Source organism: Octopus sinensis, linkage group LG18 (genome assembly GCF_006345805.1).
Source record: "Octopus sinensis linkage group LG18, ASM634580v1, whole genome shotgun sequence".
In the NCBI taxonomy this organism is placed as follows: Eukaryota; Metazoa; Mollusca; class Cephalopoda; order Octopoda; family Octopodidae; genus Octopus; species Octopus sinensis.
The window spans coordinates 2,279,100-2,286,599 of NC_043014.1; the positions used below are offsets into that span (position 1 = coordinate 2,279,100).

The 7,500-nt window shown below is 31.8% G+C and overlaps 1 protein-coding gene across 1 annotated transcript in view; it reads right to left on the reverse strand.

The window, feature by feature from the left end:
• Nucleotides 1-5,579: 5,579 nt before the first annotated feature.
• Nucleotides 5,580-7,500, reverse strand: part of LOC115221551 (solute carrier family 22 member 5-like) — a 31,553-nt gene continuing 29,632 nt past the window's right edge. The window contains exons 8-9 of the mRNA XM_036510707.1: nucleotides 5,811-5,874; nucleotides 5,580-5,702 (exon numbers count right to left, since the gene is read on the reverse strand). The gene's annotated coding sequence lies outside the window, so the exon portion shown is untranslated. The remainder of the gene's footprint in view (nucleotides 5,703-5,810; nucleotides 5,875-7,500) is intronic.

Genomic DNA, 7,500 nt, shown 5'->3' on the forward strand with positions numbered 1-7,500 from the left:
TTCGAGGGACCATTAGATGAACCAGCGTCACTAGGTTGGTAACTCTCAACTCACTTCGGTGAGGTTTGAACCTGAAACCTCGGTTGAGTTGTCGTTCTTGAATTTCATTCACTGCAGTTGTTCTGATTTCTGATTGCTCTAAAAGAATAACAGTGTTCAGTGACCCGTTTTTTCTGGTTTATTTTTTTACCATTAATTAGTTTTACTTTTGTAACATTGATTAAACTTATTACAATACTATGTTTTTATACATAGATTATTTTTCAACATAGTCCCCTAATGTTTTAATCAAAAAAATTGCTCAACTGGCCAAAAGCTTCTCCCTAAGATATCAGAAAAATAATGTCTTCGGCTGACAGATAACTCACGAATCCACAGCTTTCTTCACTTTTTCATACCATAAACGGCAACATACAGTTCCCCGAGCAATTCTGAAAGCCTTCCGTGGATTTTTGGCGCTTCATTTAGTAAACAAAACCAAAATCAAACACTGGAAGCTGCTCATTTTTTTGGAAGATTCAGAAAAAGTTTCAAATATATAGAGCCTTGATTGGTGCCGGACAATATTTAGTGACCCACGTACAAATAATTTTCCCGCCAATAAGAGAAACACAGAACCGCGTTACGAATGATTTAGCGACTCGCTGTCGTGTAATGTGTGTCTGAATATGTTTGTGTGTGTATCTGTGTAAATATGACTGCATGCATGCATTTAAGTAGGTGTATATAAATATATATATATATGCACACACATACACATGTATATATATATATATATTATATTATATACACACACACATAGATAGATAGATAGATAGATAGATAGATTATATATATCTATACATAATCGTGCGTGTATAAGTATATATATTATATATATATATATATAATATATATATATATATATAAATATACGTATGTATATGTATGTATATATGTGTGTGTGTGTGGTATATATATATGTGCGTGTGTGTGTCCGTGTGTTATCGAAGCGGTGGCGAGTTCTCGGCATCGTCGTCTAATTGGTGAGGCGCATGAACGGATCGTGGTGTTCGTCGATAACGTCGCATACTACTCAGTCTTTCTCTGCGCAATAAGACCGGACTCTGCGCCATAAGACCGGACTCGCGTTCGATGCCGCTGCCGACGAGCGAGAACTTGTCGGCGGTACACGATTATAATTAACATGTCTTTTGGGGCCTCCGTTGGATTTGAAAACTGTCTGGCATCCACTGCATTCAAAGGTGTGCACAGACATATAGTCAGAATAGTTGGTGGAGGTTCGTTTTCCATGCGTTCGCAGATGAGATTTGAGGCCAGCCAAAGACAAGGCATGTTCTGTCACATACTGTGCACACATAAAGGTCATTGTCATTCACCTTCTCGATCGTACCATTTTCCCTTAGATCTCTTTTGAGTCTTACTCGTGTTATCCTGGCATCTTCAGATGCTTTCACGCCGCTCCACACCTTTATATATGTATATATATACAACTCGGAGTTTTATCATGGCTACCGAATAATTGTCGCATATTACATTTACAGATATATATATATATATATATATATATATATATATATATATATATATATATATATATATATACATATATATATACATATATATACATATATATATATACATATAATATACATATACATATATACACAATATATATACATATATATATACATATAAATATATACATATATATACATATACATATATATACATATTATATTATATATACACAACACACACACCATATATATATATAATATATATATATATAATATTTGATTGCACGTCATTCGAACCACAGTTTCATTCAATAAGATCTTTTTACTCGACTGCATTTATCCTCAGACTGAGAAGAGAAGTCTGTGATCAGTATTCTTTCAAGTGAATGATATTAATTAGACATAAATTGTTATTTTCGTGATTTGAAGAAAGAATTTGTTCATGTGTCGGCAGGTAGAGTACAGCTCACCCTTTCCTTTTCGTTTTGTTTTTAGTGATGAATAATATAGTTTCTTTATAAGAGACTTGTCCAAATGATTCGATCAATTTCTCAATGCTAGTGCTTTATATGCTTTATATTTATTGCCCATGTTTTGCTGACGGCCCCCTTCTGAAATTCTTGAAAGAGAATTGATATTCTCGAACTGTTGATGAAGGAGGAGAATATTCTTCTCGTGCCGGCAATACTTTAATAAGTATTCTGTCTTGTACACAATAACGTACACACACACATATATATATTTATATATATACGTACATTCACACATCGTCATTCATACTTACATATATGCATACATATTGACTTTAAACAGCGAATCATAAGAAATATTAAAAGGCAAGTATTATATTTTAAAAGAAATACTTGAACTAAGCCACCACTTCATATCCTACTTGGTATTCATCTGATAGAGAAAAAAATCTGCATTCGAGATTCTGTCCCTTTTTATATTCACTGTTATTATCCTAAAACAGAAGCGAAACGATTTGTAGCAATTCGCAATGAAAGCGGAAGTGACGTAATATCAAAATAGTCGACCTATGTGGATAGAGATCGTACAAAGCCCTGAAGTGGAAATGAATTTGGGATTTGCAATAATTTCAAATTATACACATATGCATTTATCATTCTAGGTATCTATGTATTTATCTAAAAGTTTTTATTTTCATTTCACTAAATTTATCAAGCTTCTGTGTATCTAGTACATACAATGTACTTATATATGAATAATATATGGCCTGTGCTAGAAACACCAGCGATAATAATTAATTTTATTTTATCGCATTCTGACTTTGTTTATATATATATATATATATATATATATATATATATATATATATATATATATATATATATATATATTATATTTAAAATTAAGGATAAAATCTTTATAAGAAATTATCAGTAGTTAGCGTGAAAACCTCGTAAGAGAAAAAATCCGTAAATTTTCCACTTTTAAAATATTTATTTATATTTTATAGAGGGTACTATTATTCATAGGCACCGCACGCTAGGAGGGACCTTTGCAGTAAAAACTACTAAAATAAACAAATTGTACCGAATGCAAAACTTCAAAGCAAGTCATTTTTAAAAAATTCTGTTTTTTAAATGACTTGCTTTGAAGTTTTGCATTCGGTAAAATTTGTTTATTTTAGTAGTTTTTACTGCAAAGGTCCCTCCTAGCGTGCGGTACCTATGAATATAGTACCCTCTATATAATATATATATATATATATATATATATATATTATATATATAATGAAAGTATATAAATACATATACAGAGTGAGTGAGAGAGTAGGAGAGTGAAGGAGAAGGAGGGATCTAGTTTGCAAAATATTTTACTTTCCGTAAACTATCCTTTTATGTAAACCAGGTGAGTGCGGCACTGAACCTGACAGAGGAAATACGTCGTTTTATTTAATTAATATTTAATTATAATTTTTCACACACAGGCCCACGTACAGACTAACAGTTACTTACATATATACATACCCCGCAGACACACATACACACATACACATACACACATACACACACACACACACATACACATATACAAACAAATATAAACTATACATAGATGTATTTACTCATTCATGGGCTTGTTTTATATATATACATACATACATACTTATATATATATATATACATATATACATACATAATTATAAACACAGATATATATACAAATATAAGCAAACATATGTGCATGGGCATATAGTTGCTTGTTTGTGTTCATGTATATATATATATATTATATCAGTAGGCACGTCAAACAAAAAGCCAGGGAAATAACACACTCATGAGTTACATTTTGCATTTAAAAGAGTTTACTACTGACTTTGAGATTATAAAATCCTAAAGAGGAGCAGATCATACAATAATGGCTCTAAAATATGTCATTAATGTACAGCAGAGAAAAGTCTAGTTTTGAATAAAATCAAATTTTCCGTGAATTATGTGTATATAATATCAGATGTTTGTATAAAATGTTGCTATTCTCACAAGCACCTACTCGAATTTTTAAAACACTCATCAGCCGCACCATATTAAACAGATTATCACATATTCCCATTTTTTCTCAATTATTATTTTCATTTTATGAGTATTTTCTTGACATGCATCATTTCTGATTTCTTTTCTGGGTCTTTGCTAGTTTCTCCTGGAATAACAATAACCTGAGAAATCGCTTCAAAACACTTTGGTGATTCTAACTTCTCTCTTTCACTTTGTCGCTCTACGAGAAAAAATCACTTTCAGGCAAAAAGATTTTAACAGAATTGTGCAACTTGGATATAAAACCCTGTTGTCATGACGCCTCGTCTGAAATAAATTATACGTCATGTAAATTGATATAAGAATAGGTTATTCGGGATACGTTCATTGATCTAATATCGTCTGAAGAGGAATAGAATGTTACTTGTCACGAAACTATTACTAAGTTTTAACTTATACATACACCCGCACACATACTCGTATATATATATATATATATATTATATATATATATATATATATATATATATATTATATATATATATATATATATATATATATAATATATATAGTATACTAAGGAGTGTTATATTAGGAACATGAACACCAGAGTACCAGAGTAACTAATGCAGTTTTTTCAACTTCTAAAATGAATTATATATACACTACATAGTGAATTACAATCTCTTTTTTCCCGTAAATAAATCCAGATGTACTACTTTTACACATACACACGTGCGTGTGTGTGTATATATATACATATATATATGCATATATATATACATATATATATACATATATATATATATACATATATATAAATACATACATGTGTGTTTGAGTGTGTGTACGTATGTGTATATATGTGAGTGTATGTTTGTGTATGTGCATGTATTATGTACGTATGTGCATGTATTATATATATATATCATGATTCTGCTTAGCCATAGTGGTTCAATTAACAGATTGCTCGAACTCAATATCGTTATGCTTCAAAGCAAATCAGCGAGTAAGTTTTGTCGACAAATAAAATGGCTCTGATGAAGCGCTAAGGTCTTGCAACGGCAATCACATTTTAGTACACGTTTCCCTATAGCTGAAACAGCTGTGAACTAATGAAAGCGATTAGCTAACTTCTGTTTTTTTTGTTTTCTTTTCTTTTGTCATTCAGTTACATATATACATGTGCGTGTGTATGCTTCCATGTGTGAGTGCGTATATTACATATGTATCAATGTACATACACGCAGTCACACAGACACAGACACACGTATACATACATACATACATACATACATACATACATACATACATACATAAATACATACATAAATACATACACACATACATACATACATACATACATACATAAATACATACATAAATACATACACACACACATACATAACATACATACATACATACATAAATACATACACACATACATACATACATACATACACACATACATACATAAATACATACACACATACATACATACATACATACATACATACATACATACATACATACATACACACATACATATATATACATATATATACACGTGTGTATTTGTATAAACCCAATGTGTACTGCTGTTATTACTATCATTTACATACTTACACTCATGACACACATTTAGAGACGTACAAACCCCTTAAGGGGCTACACATATATATATATATATATATATATATATATAATATATATATATATATAATATATATATATATATATATATATATATATATACATATATATATATATATATATATATATATGTATATATAGTGACACGAAGGAGGCATGTTTCTGTTGTCTGTATGTTCACACTTTTCTCATGTCTTTTAGCACTGAAAGTAGAGAAATTGATATGATGTTGTCAGCTCACGTGATCAAATCGTAAAGAAGCAGACTTTGCAATGTTAACATAATAAAAGGATAAAGTGTACAAAAAAATGAGTACCCAAGCAAATAATAGGAATTCGCACCAAACTCACCCTCTTCAGTTCTTTCATATAGATGCGTGGCACAGTCGAGGGATCTGGTAGTCCTGCCACACACGCCAGACGATTCGCGTCTCGCTACGAGATATGTCTGTGCTTTTATGCACCATGCGTCTATATAAGAGGAACTCTCAAGGCAAATGCCGCTGTATTCAACGTTCTAACAAAACATCCACGTTTAGTTGGATATAAACATTGCCTTTTGGCACTGGGACTGGTTACAGCGCAAATAATTATATATAGATATATACACATATTCGCACATATTTATATGTACATTCACACACACATATATGTATGTGTATATGAATACATTCATATATGTGCGCGTGTGTGTGTGTGTGTACATGCATTCATAGGTAGATAGACACATTCATATATGTATATATTCACGTGTGTATGTGTTTATGTGTGTGTGTGTGTGTGTGTGCATATAAGTACATGATAGATACATACATGCATGTATACATACATATATGTGTATGTAGCAGATAAGCCACCCACACCTGGATACAACTCAATTAACAAGAACTCCCTACTTGAATGAACCATAAACAAAACTTAACTTAAACAGGATTTAGATAATTCTATCAGGTGGCGCTATTAAGTTAGACATGGCCTGGACCAATCTTTGGTCGAAACATCTAAGTTTTGTCTAAGTTTATGCGTATATATATTTACATATATGTACGCATTGTGAGTATTTGTGTTTCAGTATTCGCGTGCGTGTGTATGTCTGCTTGACTGTATGTGTGTCCTTATTCCTGTAGTCTCCCATGTTCCGGTTTTGTATAATATCCTGGTTGGTCTATTCACGTCGGCCTTGCATCAATGATCTCGCATTTTCGCACGCGATCTTTTCATCCGTCATATCTTTATATATAAAAGAGAAGTTGTGTGTCTGTCTCCTACGATTTAGATTCCTAACTACTCCCACATTTTGCGGTGCAGTTTAACCAAAACCGGGTATCTTATAGTCGTAATTCATATCGAGCCCTTCTGGGTATTAGCGCGCGTCTACGATGAGTCTACGATTTTAAAAAAAAATTACCATCAGTTTTTTCCATTTTAATGCATTTTTTGCTATTATATAAGGGAAGTAACTCTCTAGAAATGTCTACGATGAGTCAACGATTTAAAAAAAAATTTACCATCATTTTTTTCCCATTTTTAGTGCATTTTTTTGCTTATTTGTTGGTTATAACTCTCTAAAAATGCTTATATAGTTATTTCCCTTACAAACCCGAGCAACGCCGGATGATACTGCAGTATTTCATAACTGATTATATGAAACTGCAGCAAAGAATATGTTTTGTTACAGCATTCTGATTCTGCTTATTAAGCACCACACATTATATCCACTTGTCTGCTAGATCTTCAACCAATCATACAAAATAGTATGTGTGAATGTGTGTGTGTGTTTGTGTGTGTATGTGTTTGTCATCACCTTCCCCTCCTCCCTACCAAACGCAC